The 26,618-nt window shown below is 38.6% G+C and overlaps 1 long non-coding RNA gene across 3 annotated transcripts in view; it reads right to left on the reverse strand.

The window, feature by feature from the left end:
- The window catches only part of LOC128851344 (uncharacterized), a 108,780-nt gene that overhangs the window by 76,397 nt on the left and 5,765 nt on the right, over positions 1-26,618 (reverse strand). For 2 of the 3 annotated variants that reach the window (XR_008448698.1, XR_008448700.1), the window contains exon 2: positions 3,390-3,553. The exons of the other annotated variant lie outside the window; for it this stretch is intronic. This is a non-coding gene — a long non-coding RNA (uncharacterized LOC128851344). The remainder of the gene's footprint in view (positions 1-3,389; positions 3,554-26,618) is intronic. 3 annotated transcript variants of the gene reach the window in all.

The raw sequence follows: 26,618 nt of genomic DNA on the forward strand, positions 1-26,618 counted from the left end.
AGGGTTTCATTCATGTCAGTATCTTCAGTTGTCTAAAAGTCAAGCATCTAATCTAAACTAGACATCTAGGCTGCCTCAACAGAGAGGAGCATCTCCAGACAGTGATTCATCTCATCCTAAAAATAATATTTCAGTTAGTGGGAGGGGGACATACATAGGTAGCTGAATAGTAAGATTCTAAGTAATTCTCTGCTGACCAGAAAAGTGCCCTTTCAGATGAGCCTTCACAAACTTTTAAACAGCTGAAGTCACAGGACTGCCACATCTCCAGGTGGCTCTACATCACAGCACAAGATGTTTACATCCAAGCAAACTTAAAACTAGGTAGCTTGAAGGGCTGACAACAGCCCTGTTGCAACAGAACTCCACTCACAGGCACTGTAAAACTAAAAGTCCTGAGAGCTCAGACTGTCAGTCCATCTGGTGGTCTACCAATGGCTGAATTGGTTCTTGTTTGTAAAATAGTTTAGGACCGTTGCCTAGGCCACCATCATCACTGCCACATCTAACACAGAGGTTAAAAAATGTTGTTCACACAGCTTTGTAAAGCAGAGTTCTGTGGTTATTCAATCATTCAGATTTCCCTTTGCAGAAGAGCATGAATACAATGGACCACTGTTGACTGATAAATAAGCTCTTCATCTACCATTTGTGAGCTAGTCTTCAGAGGCATTAAGAACCTGCAACTGCCAAAGCAGCACTCTCAGGCATCCTCTGACTATCCAATTGCAAAGGAATCTCCTGTTTAAGGTGCACTCTTCTGGGACGTTCCTTTTCCACAGCACATTCAGTTATCTGTAGCTTGAACTCATTTTTTTGCTCCAATGAACTCATTTCATGTAGAGAACAGGAATTACAATTATAGCGACATTTTTGTCTCCTACAAAGAAGTATTTGACATGCTTAACAATTTAGCAAAATAGATTATCTCCAAATATCACCTTCCCATCCTGAAACACTATTACTAAAATTGCTGCTAAGATCTGTAATTAGCAAATGCCTGTATCTACCAAGAGACTGGTTATACAAGCCATCATAAATACAGACAACAAAGAGCGTTCTTAAGGACACTTAAATAAATCCGTGAGCATTAGGTAAACTTGACCTCTCAGAAGAAAAAGCAATGGAACAAAGTTTTACAGCACAGCTCACAGTTCAATATTGGCACAGCTCAATAGCAACTGGAAGGTGGAGCCAAACTGAAGCCTTCATTTTCATACTGATTCCACAGTATAGAAGTAGTCTTTTACAATAACATCTGATAGCTGCTTGATGGTTTTTAAGAGGCTTAACTAGCTAAACGCTGAAAATCTCAATCATATAAGAGGACTTGATGCAACAAAGACTCTGACATCCCCCAACAAAGAGGACATTGGGTTTGAGATACGAGTGGTGGAAAATGGAACTTTCAGTAGCTTGTGCTGCTGCTATTGCTGAAAATTTTACGGGTTTTGATTCTGTGAATGTAACATGTTTAACAAGTACAGTGTCCAGATTTGACAAAATATGGCCTTTTGGCAAAAAAATCCCCAAAAAGAATTTTTAAACATATAGATATTGTTTCCAAAAGATCCTTGAAGATTAAATGCAGAAGTCAGCTGGACCAGTTGGGCAGCACACTCAGTACAGGCTTCAAAGCTCAGAAAGCTAGAAGTTGCACAACTAGAAGCTAAATTTGATTTATTCAGCAGCATTGGACTGGGAGGGGCACAGCAGCTTCTCAGTATTTCACAATAGGGACTCTTCTTTATTCACCCTGCTTAATTATATACTGACACTGGAAAATTACATTATGAGGGCAGTAACTTCTCTAGTAATTGTCACTCAAAGACGTTCTGTAATGCTTTGTGATGCCTTCCAAAGCAGGCTATTCGAAGATTGGAAACAGAATTTCATGGCAGAAAAATCTCTTCAGATACAAGTGTTTGAGGCATTTTGTTTTCTTCAGCTTTGTGTTATAAAAGCAGCTGCAACACCTGTTGGCCTAAGACATCCCATGTGTGTTTCATTTATCTTTTTGGATCAGACCCTGGCAACCTGGCCTTTACACTGAAACTGAGATTATGAAAACTGGCTAGAGTTAAGAGCATTTGTGTTTGACTTGGTTGGAGTTAACAGAATGTTTTCTTTGTCTCAGAAACTAGATGAAAGTGGCATTTTGGGTCTTAAATGCTTGGGTCTTATCTTGCGGTTTAACCCTTCACCAGAAGTAATGCAGACTCTACACTACTAGCAACATTGAGGACTTCACTTTAAGAGCTGGCCACACGATGCTTGTGATTCGCTGGTCTGATAGGAGAACGTTGGGTGGGTCCAAGCATCTGATAAAACATGGGATTGAGGAATGGACAAGTGGCCACTGATGTCCCATTCCATTAGCAATGCAGCAATTAAATGAATTAACTAAGAAGTTTCAAGCTTTACATGTTAGAGAGAGACTGCAACCTACCCAAATTTTCAAGATTACCCATCATTAGATACTTTGATCTCTAGTACAAATCGAAGAACGAACAGAATGAGGACCTTGAAATCTTAACTCTGTGTCTGAATACTCCGATTTTTCAGGATCAGCCCTTAATACTGGAAAGCATCAGGCAAGAATTTAAAGCAGAGTCACCCATCACCTTCAATGTAACAAATCAATGACAGACACCCTTCCATACAGTTACATATAACCTTGCCAGGCCTGGTTCTGGTTACACAGTCACTCAGTATAATATTTCTGTGGCAGCAAATAGTAGATTATCTAGACACGTACTAGTATACATTGCAACTACTCTGACAAGGCTGGTTTGAAACGTGCTTTCAGAGGAAAGAATTAAACATCCTGCACTTACTGTTGTTGAAATACTATCTTTCCGAGATCATAGAATCTTAGAATAGTTTTGGTTGGAAGAGACCTTAAAGATCATCTAGTTCCAATCCCTCTGCCATCGGCAGGGGGATCCAAGCTGGCCTTGAACACCTCCAGGGATGGGGCAGCCACAACTTCCCCGGGCAACCTGTTCCACTGCCTCACCACTCTCATGGTGAGGAAATTCTTCCTTATGTCTAGGAAGATGCTAGTCCAGATTTGAAAATTAAAAAAAACTTGTCTGAAAAGTTTCGTAGGCAAAACATAAGCATGGCCATATAAAAAGAAACAAGAAAGCAGTCATCTTTCTCTAGTGCTCATTAGCTATTCAGTTAGAGTCCTTCAAAACAATACTGCACAGGTGAACACAGCTAACCTTGCCGACAGAGACAGCAGGATATATTCGTGTCTACAAGTTTGTGTATAGACATGCACACACACTCTTTTAATAAGCCTCAGCTTCTTTTAGAGCAAGATTTCCAGGTTCTAATTATTGCCTCAAATGTTAAAATAAACAAGCATATAAAATCCTTACCCGAGTTGATATTATCATTTTTCTCTCGTGAAATCATCTTTTCAATAAAAGCTTTTCATCACATTCTCTGCAGAACACTTGTCCAATTCTCCTTGCTCCCCATGTCACATAATGATGCTCCAGCAATACTCTGAGAATTATGTGACAATATACTGGCATAGATCCTTGGAAGAAAAAAAAAGTGGAGTAAAACTGTACTTTGTTTAGTTGAATGTTCTGGCTATGCTGACTAATCGTAGTTTGCTCATCTGTGTATATTTGCTAAGAAAGTTCCTAGTATACACTGAACATTAGAACTGCTTAACACCAAATATCAGCTGAGATTATTCCAGTTTGTTCTTTGATCCCATATGGTCTTCCACAGACTGAACTCCTAGTGACTTCAAATGGAAGTTTATCTCAATTGCACATTGCTAGACGACACTTGTGCTCAAACAAAATTGTAAAACATGGTAAAATTGAAGTTATAAAGAGCATAGGCTAAAGAGGAAGACAATTCTATCAGCCTTTATTTGGCAATTTTTTTTTTTTTGCCAAAGATAAATGTGGTTCCACAGATAAGAGAAAGAATAATCAAACCTGCAGACTAGAACATTTTACATACCCACACCCTTTTGAAAATAGCTTACTGATAGCCATTTCAGGCATTGCCTTCTCTTTGTAATACTCCCTGGTTTAATTACTGAAAATATACAAATTCTGAGTACCCTACATTAGGGGAATCACACCAAAATGCAGCTGCTTTATGGTCAGTTTTCCATTTCTATCATCTCTCTGAGCATCTGTGCACAATGTCAGTGATTATGAGTTGTACCATTCAATCCCCAGCAGGAGAAACAGAGCCAGAAATTCTGCTGTGTGTTTTGCTTGGCAAAAAACGAGAAGTCCCTCTGGAAAAAAAAGGGAAGGAAAGCGGGAAGAAAAGAAGGCACCTAAGTCTGTTACATTTTAATTTTTTTGTCCTTGTTCAGAACAAATTTCCAAGTACGAGCAGGTAAGAACAAATTCTACACAGTCCTACGTTTAAGACAGAATAACAGGAAGACTTAACTGTAGCCATACACTGTGTTACGGCGTAATCATAATAAGCTGACAGGCAAGACTTCTGATTAATTTTATGTTTTATCCTAATCTCCAAAATAACTTGAACATTGGAGTAGAAATCAAAGAATACATGTTTTTCTCTCAGTTTTTGAAAGATCCATTTTAAATTTTTATAAGAGACTTCGAAAAAAAGAAAACATTTTTGGACCACAGTGCCTAGCAATGAAACTACCGAGTGACAGATAACGGAAAAAATCTTCTTTTTTAAAATCAAATCAAAGCAGTGATGATGTAGCAGTTACTTATGCTATTTTTCATATTAATTGTAAAGATCTTCCTGTAAAAAAACAATTTGTGATTTCTTCTATTTCATCTAAGTCCTAATTTTCATAAGATTTTCTGGAAAGAATATTTTCAGAGACACTATACTGTCACTTTTGAGTTTACAAGTACCCTCTGCTGCCTTCCTGAAGGCATGAACTTTCTTTACCCAATCCTTCAATTTCAAAATGCAGTTAAATCCATATAGTGACAAACAGAGCATACAGCAGAGCCAATTCTTCTTTTATTTTATATGAACGAGTTTCCAACAGAAATGGAAACTCCCTGCGGACAGTTCTCTGACAAAATATCCTACCAGTGAACATACTTCTTCCAGCCAGAAACCATTTCAGATTACCTTATCGGGTATTATTTGTGTTAAAGTTTTTTGTTCGCTTTCTTTTATGTTTCCATTCAAACACATGGCACCAATGAGACAATGCGTTTCAAACCTGCACACCTTGGATAACCTGCTCTGTCCTCGCAGAATCTTTTCAGTAAAAAAAAAATTAAAAAATTAATCTGTTACAAACTGGTTGATGGAGTCCACCCTCCATTGCTGTAGAAGGAGAGCAAGCCCATCATCAGGCATCAGGCCAGCATGGCCAGGCAGCAAATCCCTCAGGTTTGAGGGTGCGTAGGGAACCACAGCTGCCTGGACTTGTACTTTGATTCAAAGGATCATTCACACAGGTTCAAAACAGGGCAACTGAAATGGCAGCATAATAACACAACTGACTTCTGCCTTCCCCACAGGAAAACCCTGTCCAGGCCTAAAGAATCAGAAGCCTCCATGTATAGTCTTTTTAATTAGCTGGTTTTCCTCAGTACCCTTTTAATTATTTTTACATGGCAACCTCTAGGGCAGCTGCATGGAATTCATATTTCTTTAGGGAAGAGAGGTCCCGGGGCCTCTGGCAGCATCCTTCTAGTTTCCTTTCTTTGAGGCTGGTCTCTTTACTAGTAGAATTAGTCAGGAACATGGGAGTTAATCAGCAGTTGGCCAGATGGTGCCTGTCCAAAGGTGTTGGCTTTGTAGACAACTGGAACTTCTCTTTGGGAATAAACCAGTGATACAGGAGAGCCAGGCTGCATTTCAATAAAGCACGAGCAGACAGACTATTAGCAGAGATAATTACCTTTGCTTCTCCTCACCCCCTACACCCCTGTCTAAACTAGTAGACGCAGACGGAGAGAGTGAGGCAGTGAGAAACAAAGGGACTCCGGAGCTGAATAGAACATTCTTCCAAACACTGCAAGCAGAAAGCTAAGTGTTATTTATTCAGATGCTATCAGCACTTACACCCCCCACCGCTGAGTTAATACCTCTGTAATGACAAAGTGGCACGGAACAATAAAATCTTTTGATATCGTAACTTAAAAGGCAATTTAAAAGGCGTACACTATTGGTCTTGTGTTAACGAGGCTGGTCTTGTAGCCTTGTGACAATCATCACAAGACACTTCAAGTGCTGATGATGCAGCCTGGGATCGTAGCAACAACTGTGTTACTAACTTCACGTTCCAATATGGAAAATGCTTCATTGCAGCTCAGTCGTGAATGAAGAAATCTACTGACACATCCAAACATACAATGTCACCAAGTCTATTTTAACACCAGAAAAGCATCCACATGGCTACAAAAGAACATTCCTGCCAACAGAGTATTAAGTAAATAGGATAACAGTCAAGATTTTTTTCCTCAGAGAAAAATGACAGTTAAGATAGCAACTAGGAGTCCGAGTTTTTCCTTTTTGACCACAGATGTCACACTACCACAAACTAGTCACTTCTTCTATAGCTTCCACTCCACCTCTCTAAAAGGCCTAACATAGGTTATCTTAGTGTGGTGTCTTAGGTCTATGCATCTTAAGGATCCTCAGGAGTAATGATAATTGAAGCTACCAAGAAACTCAACGCTAGTGTGCTGATACCAAGTCAAAATAAGGACTTGCATGAGCTTTCTTTATCCATTCCTTGAAACAATCTGGAACCAATTTCTTATTCCAGAAAGTTCCCTCTGCCTGTAAACACATCTTCTTTCAGAAAGAGCTCCCTTTTTAGGCAACACTGGGATCTCTTCCAGCTATCGCACTGACACCACTCCACAAAAGGTGTTCGCTCTTTGAGACATGATGGGCGAGTTTTGTCAGAGCTGCAGCCATCTAATCCCACAGTATAAAAACACTTCCCTCCATTCCACAGCGTAACCATGTGAGTCTGCTATACTTTTATTATTGTTAAGAAAATAGATCAACTAAATAGTCCAAAGGCAGCATATTTGTTCCTCGCAAGTAGTGGGAAGTGATTAGCTGCTCTTTACCATCTGAAAGGACTTCTGGAGTCACAGGTTCTGGGCAAGAGCAGGTGATTTGAAAACAGACTGCAGATACTGACAGTATCGAGGCTAACAGAGGAACATAAAGGCTGCAACGAATTCCAAATTCACATTGTTCCCTGCTGCATCACATATTTAAGTTCCTACGTGCAGAACCTAACTCCAGTGCACCTATCTTTCCAGGAGAAGAAAAGAGAGGCTCCCTCCTCAAGTAACTTGGCAAACAGCTTCATTCCACAGAGTCAGTGTAAGGACTGAACTTCAGATATTTTATAAATCCTAACTTAAAAGGAATTTTGTGTGTGTGTGTGCACACTGAGGAGTGCAGTCTGAAATCTGCTTTGTAATCTCCACATTTATACTTCCTAAAAAGCATCTCTCCCATCTAAGAGACTAGAGTGACAGTGTTTGCAGTTCAAGCTGTCTTCACTTGAGTTTCTTGTGCAAGATTCATACCAGGTAAACAATTAAATTATCAACACTTATGTCCAAAACTGCTATCTATCAGCTAGAATAATTACAAAGAATGTTCCTACACCGAATGCAGAAAAATATTTTCTGCAATGTCAAGTAAATCCTCCATGCAGATAACCTATGAATGGCACCATTTGTGAAAAGCACAAAACCAGAAAACCCACTAGCACACTTTTCTATGCTTTCATGCCGTGACACTTCTCTCATCATATCATCTCCTTTTCCCATCTGTGTAATGCCAATCACAGTATAAAAATTCAACTGTAGATAGATCCTTGGAGTCCACATAACAGAATTTTTGCATGATTGCATTAATTTCCAAGTTACAAATCTGTGATTTGTCTTCCTCCTTCCCAACTCTGACAAATGGACATGTCATATGTTCATTAAAGCCATTCGCTCCATTTAAAATTCCCATATAGATTTATCTACTGTCTTTGTATTTGCAATTATATCCCTAACAAACTATGGGTCATGGCCCTTAAATGACAAAATTCAAGCACTAGGAAAGGAACAAAAAAAAAAAAAAAAAAAATCACACAGAGAAAAGTATTAAAGACCCTGCAGCAAGACTTGTGTTTCCCAGCTTCTCATCATCTGTAGTTTTTTTTTCCCCCCTAACAGCACTTGAGTAACTCCCCAACGTAAACAGCACTATGGATGCAGACCACCAGGCTTGCATCTTCATGTAATTAAAGTAACAGCTCTGGCTCTGTTTATTCTCTCTGCCATGCCATATATACAAACAGCACAACAACAGGATTCATCTGCCCACCTTTGACGTCTTGTACATTATAGAATCATTGAATCAGACTCACTCAGGTGGGAAGGGACATCAGGAAGGCACTAGTCCATCCACCTGCCCAGAAGGTCAGCTACAGTCAGACCAGCTTACTCAGCACTTTATCCAGTTCAGTCTTGAAAGCTTTCAGGGATGGAGGCTCCATATCCTTTCCAAGCAGCCCATTCCACTTCCTGACTGTTCTCACAGGGAAAGAGATTTTCCTCAGAGCCAGTCCATACTGACAGTTCCAAACTACCAACTCCAACATCTATACAGCAATGTTATCTGAGAGGACTGTCCATACTTTTCCTACAAAGCAAAGAGGCTGATGATCCTGCAGTTGCCTGTATTACCCTTTTAAACTTTTCTGAAGATAGGCAAATGCTGTACCATTCTCCAGTCATTGGGGCTCTTCCCCAACCTCCATGACCATACAAAGGTGACAGAAAATAGCTTTGTATGGACACAAACCAGGTTTCAGCACCCTTGGATACAGCCCACTTGGTCCCATTGACTTACATGGGTCAAATTATCTCAAGTAATTCCTGACTTGATCCTTATCCCCTCAAGGGACCTCTTGTCCTTCTTTAGCCTTTTCATTAAGCACTGATATCTGTGAGTTCTCATTAGTGAAGACTGAAGCACAAGAACAAGTACCTCAGGTTTACCTGTGTGCCATGGCGACAATTCACCCCCTACGCAGCCACAGGCAAAAAATTTCCTTGTTTAGCCTTTTCCTACTAAGCAAGTGAGTGGCTGTGTGGTGCCTTAATTGCTGGCTGGGGTTAAGCCATGACTCTTCCAGCAGACTTCAGAGGTTCAGCCTGCGAGCCAGAGAATTCCTCAAGTTGTCTAAAGATTTTCTGTGCTTCCTCATCATCAGACAAACTCCCATCATGATACGCCCCATACTGGCCTACTCCCTTACAACCCACAAGCCCTCAATTTGCCTGTCCTCCATCCCACAAAGCTTCATATATTAAAACTGTCCTTTCACTTGGGGGGAAACTTCTCCCTTCTTTTGTCTTCCCATCTTTTCTGAAGAACCTGTATCCCCTTCATTGCTGCACTCATCATCCAAGCTGTCCCACCACTGAAGTCATTCCAAGAGTATTGCAGTTGTGTGACCACACACAGTTCCAGTTCCTCTTTTCAACCTGTGTATCTGTTCCCAAGATCACTCTTGTAACTGTCACCCTGCACCACTTGCTTCTCAGCCCCATCCACCATTTCCTCACTGTTTACAGCTTTCTTCACCAAGTTTTCCAGCCTGTTGGCTGATATGCTCTTGCCTCACTTAATTGGGTGGATCTCATCCTTTTCCAGCAGTCTTCAACCCTCATAGGTTTTCACATCTGCAAAAGCCAAATCCCTCTCAAAGACTCTAGCTGCTGTGAGCCAGATGTTGACTCAGGATCTATCAACTCCTCTCCAAGTCTTTTGCATTCACAGGTAAAAACACACGGAGCTCCACACCCACCACTCTAATCCCAGAGCCTTGGGGCCATTCTAGGCATCTCCCTGGAAGTATCACTGGTGCTCAGATGGATGAGCAGCAGGAGATGACAGTTTAAAAGACTGACAAACTTCAGCAGACCCTCTGCAATATACAGGATCTAAGTACCTGGTAAGCAGCAAACTCCAAGACTTCAGGTCAGTATGGTAGATGGGCGCCTCTATCCTCCACGTGGGAGATTCTCCAGCAGCTATCACCCTTCTCTTTCCTTTTGGGCAGAAATGTATTTGAAGCACAGTTGTGTCCACCATCTCCCCTGAAGAGGGGTCCCTTTCTTCCCCTACTTTTGGGGCACTGCACCTGTCTGTAACTGCAGCATAAGCAAGATTTCAGGGCTTTGGGAGAGCATTCCAGAACAGTGCAGAAGATAAGCAACCAATTAAATGAAAAATCTAATTGAAGTTTTGTTTTAAAAAAACGGTTTCATCTACATGTCTAAGGAGCTCAAAGAATAGACATATTTATTCAATTAGAAAACAAAACACTTGCAGCTTCCAAGATCATGCACAAATGTCACTCAATGAGTGACTCTGCAAGAACAGTAATAAAAGATTCCCCCACCTTAACAAGTCCTAGCGATCACTGTTTGAGTCTCAAGATTTATTCATCCGTTTAGGAAAAGCATTCTCCCCATCTTGCAGCAAGTCAAACAACTGGTTTGTTATACATCAACAAACCCATTATCTTCAGAATACGTGCTGGGTAACACCAGTATAATCATTATATCTGCAATGAATTTCCACAGATAAACCAAACTGGAACAGAGAAAACACTCTGCTGATAGAGACAGGGAATAAATGCTGTGCTTACTCCACCATAGTCACATATAGTCCTGGAGCTGCAGCCAGAACAGTAGTGGCTACTGCACATTCATGCTACCACCATTAATCATAACTAAAACTACACAGAAACAAATTATTAAAAATATGCCATTTTATACCAGGCCACAGATGCTGGAATTTTATACCCAATATGGTCATATTATAGACCAAAAATAGTTTCCAGAAGTCTAGGAATGGAATTTTTAACAGAACTGTATTTTTTCAGCTTTTACTTCAGACAATAACCACCACTATATGACCTCCTAAAGATCCTGAAGTATTCCTTATGTTTTCTGATTAGCCATAGTTATCTGTGAAGGCCAGATTTCACTACAAGTTCTTCCATCAGACTGTGCAACTGTTAACAAGCTCAGCTAGATAAACAACGCAATTTTAGTGTACTTCTTGGCTGCATGTTATCCGAGGTTTAGATGACATTTTTAGTGCAAAATAATTACATTCAATAGAGACCTTATTTATACACCTATTCTTAAGATCGTTTAGATCATTTAGGTAGGATATAAAATTATTAAAGAGATGTTACTTATGTGGCTAAAATTTCCATAGGTCCAATGCACATGAAAAGGTCAGAGTAAACCAGGAGAATGGTCCAAAAGGTCAAAGTTCTGTTCTGAAACTGGAGGCCATAAGACAACCATTGGCATGGCTTTTTGCAGCTAGAGCAAAGACTAGAAGGATTTTGCTTATCTGTCTGTATATCAGTTTCAACCTGTACAGGAATATCAATTACTTTCCAAGGATAGCCCTCACTTCGTTGTTTTCAAAATGAGGAATGATAACAGCATATGTTGATTTTCTTATCTTTCTCACAAAACCAGTCACAATTTAAAACAAACACTAACCTTGCATCTCAGAGAAAAGGGCATTTATTTACCAGACTACTTTGAAGGTGTGAAATTAAATTTAATAATAACAACAGATGTATTAAATAACAAAGCTTTAGAAAATATATGTAATTAGATGACAACACAGCCATTTAAGCAGATATTTCTATTGAATTTTTGCTAGACTCTGTGCTTGTCACCAAATTAGGTGCTGTCCCATGGTATGCATTATAAATGAGGTGATTCATTTCATGAGGTTTATAACCAGTGACTAGAATTATAATCAACAATGTACATTAGCGTCTTCTAATATTTACAAGATTTTAGAGCCTATTTTGATCTCATGCTAGTCTCATATGACAGTAACACCCCTGTCTTTGTACAGACTGTCCATTTATGCTGGGGTAGGCAAGAAGAAAGCTGATTTTATATGAACCATTGTAGACCTCAAATATGTCTTTAAGGTACACACTAATGTCAGACTATTTGCATACTACAAGGCATTCTCCAAAACCAGAAAATTCCTTAATTTTTTTTTTTTTAACTAGCTACAGTCATTAGTAAATTGCAATCCTTCCACTTAATGAAAGCTGCAGATCATTTATTGCCTTAGCCCCCCAGAAACAGCAAAGGAATGAGACTATTTCTTTTCCTATTTGAAGCTACGTGCTACAATGTATTACAGCAATCCCAGCTCCCTTCTATAAGTTTAATAAAAAGACAGATGTATTTTCTTACAATTACCATTAAATCCTCCCAACAAGATTCTCCATTTCTCTCAGTACAAGTCCTCACCTCTAACAACTGTAATTATTTAAAATGTATCACATCAAACTTATCACACAGCTACCTACAGAAGCTTTCTCCCATACATATCACGTGTATTCTGTTTATGTGTCCAAGACATAGTAAAATTATATCTAAAGTTCCATAAAAGTAACAAAAAAGAGCTTCTACAAAGTCTTCATCCCCACAGACACTCACGTGCAATACACTCAGAATTTAGGTTGCACCTAGAGTACCAGAAAAGCAGTTTCTCATTCACAGGAAGTGCCAGATGTACACATGAGCAAGACTAAAATCTGGAAGTATTACCCTCTCTACAAACCAGAAATGTAAAGAAAAATTCAGTCATATTGCCCAGTGAAGACTTCCTGCACTCTGTAGGATCTCCGTGAAATTACGCTTTAAGAATTTTTCTTCTCCTCCTTAAGTATCTGCTATTATATTATTCTCAGTTTTCATGATCAGCTACATAGGCTTCCAACGTCTACAGCATCCCATCAGCCTCATTAGGCATACTGTGCCAGAACCGATGACCTTGGGAACATTTCCCAAGGTCTACTATTTCTTAGATCCAGCCTCCGAGACTTCTGGACCTCCAAGCTCCCCTTTTACAGAGACAAGGCCAAGCCTATGGGAGAACCAGTCTTCTTTGGTTCCTGTCATGGGAGCAGAAAGGGTGGTATTTCAATAGCTCTGCAAAGGTTTCCCAACCTAAGGAAGTCTGCTTAGCAGGTTTGCTGCACTGCAACAAAATCTGGAACCCTAACAAGGAGAGCGCCACATGAATGGCGATGCAAGGCTTTCAAGATCCTCAGCTTGAAAGCAGAACTAAGAAGTAGACAATTCTGATCTCAAGGATCTGCAAGAGTTCATGACAACCCTGTCTCGGATTAAGCTGCACTGAAATCCCACCGACCTAAAAATGTTGCAAAGAAAATATTCCAGGCTTAAGAAGGCAACATTCTTCTGACCACCTCCACTTTCATCTGTTTATCTCTGAATATTTGTCCACAGTCAGTAGCATCTTTTCTTAGCATGTCATTTTCTGCACATTGATCCTCTATGGTGAATAGAAGAGAGAGGGAAACAAACCTTTGCAAAACAGGAAAGGGTTTTCTGACAAATATCAATTAATTTAGCTGAATTACATACAAGGTCTAACGCAAAATAAACAAGACTGTGCCTGTAACTCTCTTTATTTAAGAAATTAAGAAATCAACTATATCACCTTTAAAATAGTTCCCCTCTGAGTTGACACACAGCTGCATACGATTCAAAGCAATTCCACAGATCATTTTCTAGAAGCTGTCTTCTTGTTTGCTTTCTCCTTGAAACCCCACATGTCCAATTTGTATTACTTACCTTAGCCCACACAAACATCTGTCCACTTGGTTCTCCAAGCAGTTTAAGTTAACAGGTACATCCTTGCCCAGTCATCACACTCAAAAGGACAATATTTCTTTTCACTTTCCTTAGCTACTCCCCAGGCACACAGCTCTCCACTTACCACATTCACGTGCAGGGTTGTATTGAGACATCTCTGTCCTAATTACATTCAAAAAACTGCTGATAAGATCCAAGTCTCACCTGTACAGTTGCCTTTACCTATGTATCTGAGTTCCTTGCACACCTATGCCCTCACGATACCCGGAAACAGCACTGTACCCTTTCCACATGGTAAGCTCAGATGAGATTTTCAAACTGGTGGATCACAGAGGCATTCTTCAACAGATATTCACTTTCCTCTGCAAAGGAGGCTCTTTTTCATTCCCACAGCACGAGGAAAGGGTTTTATGCAAACAGCATTTCTTCAGCTAGAGTGCCCTGTGCTCTCCTCCTTTCAAACATTCAGGTCACTCATTTCTCAGGTATTTCTGTATTCCTAGAAGAGAAGGGTTTCTGATTTTATTAGCCCAGGCACAGGCTCCAGAGTTCATCACAGGGCGTAAGGCAAAACCATACATTTTTAAATGAAGGCCTAAAGACTAATTCTGCTCGCATTAGAATCAATTCACTGTGTTGCTGCCAGATTCCACTCTCTCATTCTCTTATATGCCCCTTGTACCCAGAACTCTGCCAATTGCATTTGACAGCATCTCTACAAAGCTGAAAGGGCTGCAGAGAATTTTTTCTGCCGATTTTCAGATAGAATTGCAATGAACACAATCAACCAGCTATCCTCAAGTTCAGCCAACAGAGGTCTCTGATATTATTGAGGTATTTGTCCTTGTTTCATCTGAGACAGTTTTCTTCCTAGTAGCCAGTACAGTGCTCATTTGGATTAGAATGAGAATAATGTTGGCAATACACTGATGTTGTAGTTGTTCATCAACCTAAGAGCCAAAGAGTGACAAGCAAGCTCAGCCTTTATCAGATCCACATGGCCAGTGTCACATCTCACTCCTGACCCACTCCATGAAAATGGGTAAACGCGTTCCATCACCAGCTTGGGAAGTGAGATGGACAAAGGAATCTTAGAATGGTTTGGGTTGGAAGGGACTTTAAAGATCATCCAGTTCCAACCCCCCCTCTAGGCAGGGACACCTCCCACTAGATCAGGCTGCCCAAAGATACAGCCTATCCTTGAACACTTCCAGGAAGGGGGCATCCACAAGGACGGAAAAGGAAAACTGAGTCCTCTGGAGGGAACCGTATGCCACCCAGGGCTGAGCAAGGCAGTCGTACAGGAGCTCAGAGGACTGAGACAACAATAACTTCATTAACACTTCACAAGACCCTACTAGCCACGGAAAGCCAAAAAAAAACATTACAACAGTCACTCGAAGTCAGAAAAGAAGCAACTTAACAAGCTCCAGAGCTGCAAGAAAGGTGGTTTTGCTTGTTAGAGACCAGCAGAGACAGAGCTTCACTCAGTGCAAGGCTGAATCACAGAGAAGAGTGGTAAAGAGAAAAGAAGGGAAAAGAAGGAGAGAGTAGGAAAAAATTTCAGAAATATTGTCACAGCTTCATATTTGGCAGCATAATCTGAATTTGGAATAACCAGGAACAATGGAATACCTACAAAATTACTATACGCTAAATACCATGTTGACAATTACAGTGCCTCCCTTGCAAGGGGACTTCTAGAAACATTTAGTATAACACAAACCTATACACATTTAAAAACCTGAGTAAGCCCCAAATCAGTTACAAAATATGCATATTGCAATGCTTATCAGCTGATATGAAACAATATTTGCAGTTCTCGGCTTTTTAAGTCTATGTATATGGATTACAGAATTAAGAGATGCTTTACATATCAAACACTGCCAAACATAAAAGAATAATTTTTAGAAACAAAATAAGAAGTTCAACAGCTTAACAACCTAGAAGAAGCAGGGGTGTCTCCCTTAAAAATTCTTTGTTACATAAGAAAAGGTTGTGGTGCATTATTAAAAAAAAAAAAAACAAGCCAACAAATACAGGTTTTTCAAGCCAATATCTTACATAGTTTCTTACTTACCTTCTCTTTCATGTAATTAAAAGGTGGAGTATCTAAAAAGTCCAATACTCTGCTACAACAGTACTGAGGACTCCCATGTATGCATAAAGGTCTGAACTTTGCCACTTTTACACAACTACTAGCCAGATAAACGCTTAAGTGAATAGAACTTAGAAGTGTTCCAATCTTCACCTTAGTGAAGAAACAATCCTGAGAAGAAAAAATTAAAATAGAACTAATTTAAGGAGATAACAGAGAAGGGAATCACAAAGATGTTTAAAACATTGGTTTGTCCTTCACTGTGTTTGGTGAACTGAGTTGCAGAGGGTTTTAATGAGGATTGATGACCAGCTGGGGTTAATGGCCCTCAGCTGCACCTCAGGCCATTAACTCCTCCCTATCAGTTATTAATCCCCAGGAAATACTCTCTACCTCTCTCTCTCTTTATTGCTTAATCATAAGTAGCAAGAGATGATCAACCAGTCAAGATTCTAGCATAGTATGAATGCTCCCAGCTCCTGTCTCTTCACACAGAATGTCTTATGTTGTGGAACAAACTATTTAGATATTATCACATTGAGGTCATGAAAGAATGGAGAAACATATGAACAGAGACAAAAGAAGCATTTTGTCTGGTGAGTGCATTTCATATTTCTTCTTTAGAATAAGCATAATATTTATAGCTTGTATACTTTGTGGAATTATACAAATCTGCAATCTACTGGACAACTGGGGGTTGTTTTCTTTACAGTTCTATAGCATATAATGGGGTTACTGTTCTTCTCACTCCTGTTTTTAAAGCAAGGAAGTCCTAAGCGGATATTATAACATATAGCCTCAGAAGTAAAAGCACCATGGTCAGCCTAAGACACTGCACTCAAGAGACATATGGAAGCATAGAATCACAAGGCTGGAACCCTGTGCTTTCCCTTGGAAAGAGCAGAGCTGAAAGGAGAGCCACCTCTAATTTTCCCCACTCATTGAAACAGCTTGTTTGGCCCTCTCTCAAGCCCATATGTTAGCAGAAGATGATCAGAGAGTTTGAGCATGAAGTTAATAGAAGAACAAGAACACAACCTTTATGCTTTAATTTTGTTGCAGAGAAAGACTGTATCAAAAATTGGCTGAAGAAGGAAAGTGGCATTGATACTGTGCAGCATCCTACAGACAAAAATTATTTCACCTGTCTTGAATATTTCCACTCCAGAACCAAAAAATCTGAGAACATGACTATTGATCAGAACATATCTGAGTAACATATTATAATCCATCCTACTGACTTCACCCACTCTGAAAGATGACATGCAAATACTCTAATAAGCAATCTGAACATCATCTCTCTTGACTGCATCCTCAGCAAGTAACACTGCATCCTCGTGCATGTCATTTTATACAAGTCTCATAGGAAATAGCAAAAAGGGATTACTTTCCCATGTCATTCTTTCCCTCCCCAGTATATTTGGACTGCCCATGTTGAGGCTTGTGGGGCACTGACAATTTTTTAATGCATCACTAAATCCTGTCCTCATGTCTTTGCGAAAACTCTTACAGGTAAAAGAAATTTTAACTTCTGTCCTGTGAACAATCCCATTTATTTCCATGGGAACAACAGTGTCAGTAAATGCTTGAGAAATTTGAGTCTTCAGGGGACAAACAGTACCTCAATCCCCAAAGGCTACAATATGTTTGTTACTATTATTCTCTTCAAAGGGAATAAGATCACATTGAGCTTCGGACCAAAATACAGATCCTTTCAGGTCACATTTACCAATGATCCATGCTGATATAAATTAAACCAATTACATCTTTTATTTGCATACAAATCATAAGTTAAATGAACGTTCTGCTGCCCTACTTAAATATAATTATCTATAAACACACATAACACTTTTTGTGCTCTTTCTGACTGTGTCATATTTTTCTTAGTTACAGGCAGGACACATTTTGAACATTCAGCAGAATAGCCCCCGTTTAGAAAGTGAGATCTAAAAATCAACACTTGCTCAATGAAAGTTCTACCAAGAGCTGGGTGCTGTCAAAATTAGCAGAAGAATCAAGAAAAAGGTGTAAAAGAGGTAGTAATTTAATTTCAGAACAGCTTGTTTAGGTCCTTACACCACCTCAGCTGTTACAGCAGCTTTGGCTCAAACTGAGTTGGAACAGACGTTGAAGATAATACTAGGAGTGTACTGACTGATGTCTACAGGCTTTGAATCGGTCTATTATTGTGAAAGCTGTTTACAAAGATTGAATAAGTAATCCGCGCTGTGGCATATACATTGCCTCTTTACTCAGAATAATTAGGCTAGTATGGCTGACTCACTGTTTTTGCCATTTGCACAGCCCCTTGATGTCTTACTGAACATTTTCTAAAACAAATTTTGAAGTCTTTTTAAATACGAAAATCCAAAGATTTTCATGGGGTTATTAAAAAAAAATAAAATACGGTGGACCTCTTTCCCTCCTACACTAGTTTCTTTTAACCTAACAATGAATCTAATCCTGATGAAAAATCTTTACATCTACTGCTCATGCTTTACAGAATGTTTTTCCCTAATTAATTGAATCATATACATCATAGTCACATTTATTAAATGTTGTTAATTATTAGGTACATTCTCACGCATAAGATTTTAAAGATTTGTTTAATGTCATATCTATATATAGTAGACAATTAAAACATTATATTCATTAAAGTTACCCATTTAATTCCTTTGCTTGGCAGTAGGAGACAGAACTATGAATATATGCTTCAGTTCGCTTTAATTCTAAAAGCACACATTGTACACAAAACGTATAGCAACAAGTGTACATTTTTAAGGATCACTTGTGAAATGTGCTTGACTTATAATGTCAGATTCTGAACCCTTCTGTTTCTATAAAAGATTTACAGAATATGAAAGACTCCCACCCAGCTATTGTGCTTGCCTCTTAGAACAGGGATTAAATAAGCAGTTATAGCCACCTTAGCTTTTGCACTACATTTTCTGTAAAATGCATACTTCAACTCAACTGATCATCTGAATAGGCTTCTGAAGAGACTCATGACTAAATTTTCTTGGTTTATGTTATTTAACACTGGTGCACAATGGTCTCTCTAGTCTTCGAAGAATATAAATATATTATGAAATCTGTGCTACTGAGTAGCAACTATAATATAAACAAGTTTGTTTCCATGTCATTATAATGATCATACACACTCATGAGTGAATTGTTCATGCAGACATCTATCAAATATATAATAGATGGTGATCACAAACCACTGCATATGGTCTTTCAGAAACCAGTCTTGAGGGGGATTTGATCATTAGTGTTCATAATTCACAAACCAGCCAACCTAGGAATTGAAGTTAACAGCTGAGAGAGAATAAGTTCTAGAATATAAGTATGCTTATCGTTCACAGGAATAGATGGACATAGGGGCAGTTCAGCCCACTGAAGATCTTTGGACAATGGTCTGAATACTCAGGAGCAGTTCCTAACTCCCAGTTTCAGATACTGTCTTATGCCTTGTTCCAGCTGTGTATCGGGTCAAAATCACGAACACAATATCTTCTCCCATTCTGCTCTGATTACTAGAAGAAAAAATCCTGACCTTCTTGGCAAGAGGGCACCAGAATAGGCTCCAACCAGATTCTCAATTCGACAAAACCAGTCCTATGGCTTCGAAATGTGCCACATCATATACTCAGAGGTCAGTTAGATGCAGCCTTTCTCCTTAAAACTACAGCCTAACACACTTGTAAATGAGACCCTTTAGGTAAATGCTTGCAACTGGTTGGGTTTAATCCAGTCTTAATAGCTACTTTGTTAATATAGTTGCTTATTAATAGCAAAGATTAAGACATTTATCACTAATTCTTTCAAATACAAACATTAACTTTGGTATAGTCTAACACTTTTCTGTCTTTCTACAGATGATAGTGACGAAACAACAAAATACAAGAGCAATATAAAGCTGCACTATAAACAAGATGTATTTTCAACTACAAAACATGCATGCATTTTTAACACTACAAATATGGATCTATATTCAATTCTTTAGAACCCAGCTTGCATTTTGAACATAAATTTGCTTTGCCTTACTCATGGGGAGAAGGAAGAAATCTAATCAAATTCTACTGAGTGTTTTCTCTGCTATAATTTAGTGGTAAAACTGGCAGGCTGCCTAACCACGTCAAAAAGGGATACATTTGAAATGCTGCAACTATAAAATAACAAGGAAGCTTTTAGCCACATTCATATACTGGAGACTATGAAAATGTTTACTTGTAATGTGGTTAGCATATGAAAAGATTAATCTAACAGGAAAATACATTTTAAAGTTGTGAAATTGTCTTGCTTGATGTATAAATATTTTATGTAAATAAAAACGGATTTTAGATTCATATAACATTTATATATTTTTAAAACTAAAGGCATAGCAACTGACTCTGCAAAGCATTTTTCAGTAATACTCCACTCTGCTATCTACACTAACGCCTTTATTTGTTTATATTAGCTTTTACCCTAATGAAGATGGCGCCAGTGGTTCTGTCTGGCTAAGCTGCTGACAGGACACCATCAACTTCAATGGAAGGCATCACTAAAGAAAGCAGGCAGTTTCTCAGCTCAGCAACTCTGATTGCAGGCTACAGTGAAAGAAAATTGATGCCAATGGCAGGAACAAGGAAAGGTGACTTTCCTCAAGACTGTGACTGAAGAAGTTTGAGAAAACTGGGGTGACCCACAGGGATGCTCTTCTAAGTATTTTGGACAGCTGAGTTCATTTCCTCAAGTTATTTTCTTTTTGCCACTTTCTTCATTATATGTGTCACTGGGACATAGAAGTCATCATGAATATTTGAAGACAGCTTCTAAATTATATGCCAGAGAGGGTAAAGGGTTCTAATCATAAATGAAATGTCAGACATTCTCTTTCAATTCTGATGCAATTTATCTGGAGCTTATTTTTATTATTTTTGTTATTTGGGACAATTAACAAATTGTCCTCCATTCAAGAAACAAAACAGAACGGCCTGGCAGACTTACAGTCAAGAACAGTACCAAATAATTTTCATAAGATGCAGACAGCTGCTACCACAACCATTACTTCTGCAATATAAGGGTGGGATTCCTTTGCAGAAGAACAAACACTTTCTAGAAAATGTCAAACAGCATTTTCAAAAGTTGGGGCAGACAATGAATGTCTGAATCAAGACTCAAAAGCAAAGACGAACAATTTTACTACTTTGGTGGCTCACATTCACAAGTTTGTGGAGAACAGAAAAGTGTTCATTAAAGAATCTACAAAATGGCACTTACTCAGTTAGCATTGAAACCCAACTGAAGAACAAAATAGTTCTAATCTAACCTTAGACTATTGGCTTGACCACTCTCCTAATGAACACTCAGAATCATTCTGCACCAGGTTCTCAATTTTGTTAAAGGCAGATATGTGAGCCAGTACTGAACTCCAATGGGATGCCTCTGAAAATCAGGTAATGGCTTGCCACATATGACTCTGAACATCTCTCTTAAGTGGTAAGAAAAGCATGGATTCCAGCATGGATCCAGAAAGTGTACCCTGAGAAAGATCCAGCAAACAGCATCAAAGAGAAAACTGATGTCTCCTGAAGGTTCCTACAATAATTTAACCAAAAGGCATACTGTACACAAAAATAGATGCTCATGGGGTGGAGCTTAACACTTGAAGAAGCGAGAGGTTAACACCAATGCTTTCACCCATTATACACAATCTGAAAGCCGGAGTGGGGTGGGGGAGAGGGAAACAACCACCAAAACAAATAAACCAATTCCCAAGTATGGATCTGCATCAGTCAAACCAAAGATTGTTTTGTTATTAATCAGAATAACAGAATCCAAAAAGAAAGTAATTTCTTTCTTTTAAATATCAAATGCATTGAAGCAGCAGTAATTTATTTTTATGTCATTATTTCTTTTGATACTATGCAAAATACCATTTCTAAATGCTGGTTTTCTAAAAACATAACCATTAGGATAGTTGTTACATATTTAATTTCATGCTCCACTCGGCATAAAGCAGTTGAGAGACTGCCAGCCAGAGCAAATTAAGTAACTGGTTAGATAATTTCCTGCTTAATTGAAAGCAGGTAGTTTTTAAAAGTAATAATTGATTTTGTTTCTAATGAGTGTGTAGCTATTTCTTTCTTTTTCTATTGCTGTTATTAAACAAGATCGCATTAAACCTTTGTACACTGTTAATGACGAGCACAGGAGGAAAAGAACTGGAGAATACTGCTTATTTAATATTTTAGGTTCCAATTTCAGTAAAAAACCCCAGTGGAATGTCATCTCAATACTGGTCCTCCACTTCAAGATCATTGCTTCAACATCTAATCCAGGTCAAAAGCTCTTACCTTTATGCTCTTCAAGGACCCATAGTGAACCAGCAACCTCAGTTTAGTTCGATCATCCTAGCAGACAATAACTGACCTCAGGACAAAAAAAAAAAAAAAAGGTTTTCTGAAATTGCTACTCTCCTTTTATTTTTAGGAATGGTCACTCCAAAAGAAAGCTGAGACCCCTAAAGACAACAGGTAAAGAAATCTTTGACTGATACTGTTATATGATTTGGTAGAAAAAGGACTTCATTATCTGCAACTGCTGAAAAAGCACCTGCCACAAGCAGTTAATTCACTTGAAAATTATATTTAAAAACAAAAGAATAATTGCTCTGCTAAAACGCTTGAACAAAATATTACATTTCCTGATCTGAAGAAAAAATTAAGATGACTTTGTCCATCTTTTTTTCTTCCGCTTCTTTGAAAATTAACAAAAGGGAAAGCACATTCTACATGTGTAGAAAGTATTCCTGCAAGCTTTGTATTACAATTCAATGTTTTGACAAGTTAATATAAGAAATAGTCAAATTCCAGCATGACTCATTTTAGACTCTATCCTTATAACTGTTGAGCACCTGACTGCTTCCCTTACACAGGTGCCTATATATAAGCAACAATTCCCTGAAGTGAGTGATACAACCAGTAATACATCTGTATAAAAATCAGAAGCTATAACATCCTATCTACATATACATGCAGTAGATTTATAACCACTACAAAATGCTGAGATGATTCTCCCAAAGAAAAATGACTGCTGATTTCAGGCTCATATTTCCCATATTGCCATTACTGATTAGAGTGCTGAGACAATTAAGACCTGCACCAGGTAGAGCGAGCAAGAGCTCTACAGCCTGTCAGTAGCTTGATTCATGCATTACTGGAAGTATTACATGCAGTTCTAAGTATTTAAATCCGGTATTTAGTATACAAATCCTTCTTCTGAATTTACAGTCTTACATGCAAAAATTTAAAGAAAAATGCTCTATCCTCACAGAACATAATAAAGAGGTATGCAAGGGTGTCATAAGATTTGGGGTTATCTTCTTTCGTTTGTACTAAGAAAGTACAGTCACTGCCACTTGCCAGTATGCCAAATGACAAAGAGTTTTTTTGGTTTATCCATACTGACAAATCTCTAAAGCAGCTAATAATCTTAGCAACGCTACAATTTTTTTCTGAAAATCACAGTTGCTAACCATCATGAATTTTTCTTTTATTTAAAGGTCGCCAATACATCACTTAGATTTTGCCTGTTCATACATAATAACACTAAATCATGCCTATATTCTTGATAACACTTCCCACTTTTTCACATGTGCAAATAGAGCTTAAGTTTATTTACATGTAGATACCTATGAATGCACCTCGATCTGTAACAGTGTGGTCTAGAATGGTTGGGGAGCAAGGTTAATGAGTTCAAAATAGGTATTTTATTCAAAAAAGAAAAAATATGAATAAGCCATGCAGTTTGTTCCAAACAAGTACCTGAAGAATACCATGTCATCGCGTACTGCTTTTGCAACATAATCATCACAGGGGACAAACAGCTCTGAAAGTGCCAGAGTTTCTCTCTACTTTGGATTAGGAGCGTTTCACACACCTCACCACTTTTGAAGCTAAATGCTGGGGGTTTTCCTACTACTTCAAATTTTCAGTTCTCATAGTAAAAGAATTCAAACCAAACACACACAAAAATACAGCAAACCCTGACGTTAAGCAGTACTCATGCAATGAAGTCACACATTTCATGTTTACTGTTATAGTCATTTTCAGTTCAGCAACAGGATTAAGGGCAGATTTACAATTTCCCCTTCCAATATTCATAGCATCTCATAGTCCTCCTTTTGTTTCCTTAGAGATCAAAGAAAATTACCATTAAAACTGCAAATTGTTAGGCTGTTCATCACAGACCTTAGGCCAGGGTCATCAACAGATCAAACTTGTACCAGCAGAAGTTGTGGGAAAGGAAGACAGAAGAAGAAAAAGAAGTAGAAATATGGTAAGTGGACACATGAAAACTGGAGGTAGGAGAAGGGAAAACGCTTTACTTCATGATAGCCAAATAAGTATTTTGTGAATGGTCACTCAGGTAAAAAAGCTGTGATGCCTAAGGATAGTGGGAAAACCTCTTGCAGATGTTTCTCCCCATCACCACCCCCAAAAAGGAAAGGATTTCATTCTTTATACTTATCCAATTATCACCTATTAAGCAACATCCAAATTCTGCTTGAAGTCATTAAGAATTTTTATCAAATGACTTGGTCTTGTTGGACCAGTGGGCAAAAGCTAGCTGATGCTAAAAAGGATCAAAGATGCATGATAAATACTTTCAGTATGTGAACACACTTTTACTATACTACATATACACACGTACCATGTAAATACACATATCTGTGACTCATACAAATAAGCTCTACTTATGTTTAGATTCTGCAGTCTGAAAGAATGCAAATAGAGCACTAAATGCATGCTTTACTTCTTATAACTTCACCATTCCTTCCACTGTTGAAGACAATGGATGTACTGCTATTAGGACAGATTTTAGAACATTACATTGAAATAAGACCACAGGACACAACTACATGTGCTGTAGTTGACCACAACTACATGAGCTGTCTTAGAAATCACACCTAATTGACTCCAACTTACTGATTCTCAGTTTTCCACTGAACTTGTGCCAGGAGCCTATAGCCAATTCAACTGTAAATATCATCTTATAAGTAAATCTAATTTCTGAGTGCTTTCTCTAAGTATTGCAGCTACTTCCCCCCACAGGCTTCAAAAAGAAAAATAAAAGAAAATTTGTAACTATAAATGAAGAACTAATACATCAAAATGATACTGAGTAAGAACTCACATTCAAAACATTCATAATTAGAAGATCTGATCTAAAAATACAAGAATGACCACTGGGAAGTCTGTTCTATGGACCGAGAGACTATCGCACAATGCACTAGGTAAAAAGTTTTGGGGAAATTAGGGGCAAATAGCATAAAATGGTGTCCTTCAGAACTATATTTATGTATATGCAGACACATACAAATTCCACTTTCTATCTTCTTCGTAGTTTCAGACTGCGGTTAATTAACTCCTAAGAAGGCTGGGCTATAAGAGCAGGAGTTTCTAGACAAAAGCGTTGTTCTAAGCTTGTTTTATCCAAATGACCTCAAGAAGAATTTTACCATCAACCAAAGTAAGAATTCTGTCAAGTTCTTAGGAAATAGAAAGTCATTGCAGCAAAGAATGGTCTTTCCTTTATCAAATAAAGTATCTGAAGAGGGCAGCCTGGCTGATGGAAAGTCTTTAACAGATCAAGATTAATTACAACTCTTAGGAAACAGAACAATCCTCTGTTCTTGCTCCAGTCTTAAGAGATAACTAGTCTGGAGAAGTCTGCACAAAAGCAGGAGTAAAATTTGAGATGCTTCTTGAAACACACCATGCTTAGTCTTATCTTTTTCTGAGAGCTTCTGATCAGGTGACCCTCTGTATCATCTAGACTTATCCGTCAGTCAACCTGAAACCAGAGCTGCAACATCTGAAAGGAAGATAGAGAAGGATGATACAGCTGATTTTCTATAGAAACTTTGGCCAAATCAAACAAACTTCTTTAAAATGTTAAATACAGTTTTTAGTTTAATAGCTAGAAAAATAAAGCTTAACTTCAGACAGTCAAAAACTTCATGAAAATCCAGAGCAAGTTCCACACCAAGGCTTTGATCTTACAGGCGGACTTGTGTGCAAGGTCATATTTAAGGATAAATCAATTTAAAATTAAGCACTATGAGTAGACCTACATTCTCAATGGTTATTACTCTCAAACCATCTGGTCTAATCACTCTTATGAATGTCTCCCCCACAGGAAAAAGAGAAGTGGGGTGTGAGGGGAAGATGGGGGGAGGGCAGAAGAGTGCACTAGAGAAGACATGAACTCCAGCACAGCATTTATCATACATTAAGGTGACCGGCTACGTAGTTTTCACCTTAGTGCTTTAAAGCTGCACTGGAAATGGTGGTTCCCAGGAAAAAATAGTGCAACATGGGCTGGCCAAGCAAAAAGAAAAAAAAGTCTGTATACATGCCATTAGATCCCTGAGGGTTTAATGGAAGTACCTTTTATCTCCTGAAGGAAGAACAGAAATGTTTATAAAAACCCAAACAAATAAAAAAACTCTTACTGAATAAATATATATCTGGCAGGAGCAGCTATGACCCTCTTAAGACAGGACCACAGTTACTAGCTGGGCTCTGCTGAAGACGCTGCACTTCCTCATGGTCCAACAGAGTGCCCTTCAGAGTAACCAAGTTGGCTTCTGCCCCAGTGTCAAGCAGAATTCCTCTCTAAAGCTGGCTTCACTGACCGCTCCGTAGTTTTCTCTTAGGTGAAATGAAATTTTGGCAGTCAATCATATGGATCAGTGCCCATAGTCTGTGATCACAGGTACTTTTACGCAGTCAGGCAGGTGTCCAGGGGTCTGCTTGCCTAGCTTTTGT

Source organism: Cuculus canorus, chromosome 2, assembly GCF_017976375.1.
Source record: "Cuculus canorus isolate bCucCan1 chromosome 2, bCucCan1.pri, whole genome shotgun sequence".
Lineage (NCBI taxonomy): Eukaryota > Metazoa > Chordata > Aves > Cuculiformes > Cuculidae > Cuculus > Cuculus canorus.